Here is a 2314-nt window from a genome sequence, read left to right on the forward strand (position 1 = left end):
TTCCTTCCTTCATTCTTTCCTCTTCCTTCTGCCTACGGATGACTTTACACTCCCTCATCTGTCTTTCTTTCCTTCATTTTTTCCTCTTTCTTCTGCCCATGGGCGACTCTACACTGAGTGACAAGCCAAATGGTTTCCTGTACACCAGGAAACCAGTTACTACGCAGGGTGGTAACCTTATAACCAAATTATGGCACCTGATGGTTTTGTGAGTAATTAAGGCGCTGCAATCGGATTGAGCCGGTGAAGGGTTATATCAATGGGATTGTTGGGGTTTATTGCTCACGTAATGCCACTCAGGGATGAGTGAGGCTGGTCACTCTCAACTTAAATGTCAGGACTAACTTGCCTAGCCCCAGGCTCCCACGCTCTTCATGGGGCAACATAGGATTGGATGAAGGATGGATGGATAATAATAATAATAATAATAATAATAATAATAATTAATAATGTGCGAGTGGCTATCAACCAATCCTTTTTTGACCCAATTAGTGTGTAGGGAACAGAGGCTAGCTTACTCTGCCCTACATTAAGGAAGATGGACCAGCCTTGCTAATCCACGAGTAGCATTATATGAGGCTTAAACTTCAACCACCCCTCATGTGGACACTCTTATAGCCCAGTTCGGTTGTAGTGCCTTAGCCCATTACACCACCAAGCGACCATCTAGTTATATGGTGATCACTCAGCTTAGTAAATGGTTTCCTGCATTATCGGAATGTATTCTCTTGTCATATAATGTAAAGTCAACTGGCGGCTACATTACATCGAGTGAGTAGATGGTGTTATATAAATATCTCATCATCCAAAAGTTACAAACACATTGTGCTATGAGAAAATTATAGGATAATTAAGGGACATAAGCATCCGTGGATTATATTTCCATCCATTCTTAGTAATCACTGTATACGCCCCAACGTCTTGAGGGGTCTCGAAGTTAATCTCGTTCGTGATTAGCTTGGATTGTTTTCCATCATCATCATCATTGTCTCTGAGTCGTCTAACATATGATTTGAAGCCTTACTGGAATCACATTCTTGGGGAACGCATTAACTCATTCAGGCCAACTGTACAGAAATTGGTCGAATACTACTGATCGAAAAGCCTCCAATCAACACTATGCCTAACGAAATTTTTTTGATGGAGGTACAGCTGGCCACACAAAAACCTGGGACAGTGTTTGTGTGACGTGAAAATCTAGCGACAATATCAGACGTTCATGCATCACAGTCCCTTGATTATTTCGGCTAACATTCGACACCTCTACTCATGTCAGTGCTGCCAACAAAGTGTATTTCTGTCAAGGTTGTCAGATGTGCCAAATGCTAGATCTCTGCTACACTTTGATGTTTTCCCGGGATTATATGTGGCCAACTGTACACTTAACAGGGGAGGTGTGGCTGCTGGTGGTGTGCAGTGTTGTGGTGTGGGGGTGGATGGTGTGGGTGCTTCAGAAGGTGTGGTTTCTGGCTCTAGGCGGGAAAGTACTGGACCTCAACTCGTCGATATTGTACGGCTGGGGTTTGATGCTTGAAGATCCACCCAGAACTCCTCCTAATAATTTGACTGGACAAGTAAGCATCTTATGTGTTAATGTATTTCTCTCTTTGTCTCCGTCTCCGTCTCTGTCTTTGCCTGTCCTTGTTTCTGTCTGTCTCTGCTTGTCTCTGTCTATCTCTGTCTGTCTCTGTCTCTGTCCCTGTCTCTGTCTCTCTGCATAAAAAAAAAGCTTATAACCTTGCAACTTTTTAGATTTATTCAGCTTTCATATCATTCAGATGCTGGTCGGGTGGTGGCTAGTTGCGTGCCTGCTTATCACTGGCCACTACCGCTCCCTTTTGATCTCACACTTGGTGGTGCAGAGGAAGTCAGCAGAGGTAAACACGATGGAGGACCTGGTGGAGAGGGACGGATGGCAATGGGGCACAGCTTACCTCCACGGAATATTCATGGACATTATTAGTACCAATCCGGATCCGGTGAAAAGAAGGGTTTATGAAGAGATGCAGGTAAAAGTGTGAAGATACCACCTTAGCTGTAAGTACTTAATCATCATTATCATCATTTCGATCTGTTTGTTTCCCGCCCCAAGATGCGGCGAGGTGGGGTCCAGAAAGAGACATCCTGCCCAGTGTAATGCCTCACACACCCATTCACTCACCTTAACGCTTGCAGTCCTGACACTAAATCACAGGTTCATAGCTTCAACGCTTCTGGTCTACATATTACCTGTCAGATAGAGTCAGTCTGAGCTCTATCAAATAAAAAAAAGGAATGCTAAACTCTATTCATGCACTTCTCTGTACAGAATTCA

The sequence above is a fragment of the Coenobita brevimanus genome, chromosome 66 (genome assembly GCF_032717465.1).
Source record: "Coenobita brevimanus isolate Jiangsu-jjx chromosome 66, ASM3271746v2, whole genome shotgun sequence".
Classification (NCBI taxonomy): domain Eukaryota; kingdom Metazoa; phylum Arthropoda; class Malacostraca; order Decapoda; family Coenobitidae; genus Coenobita; species Coenobita brevimanus.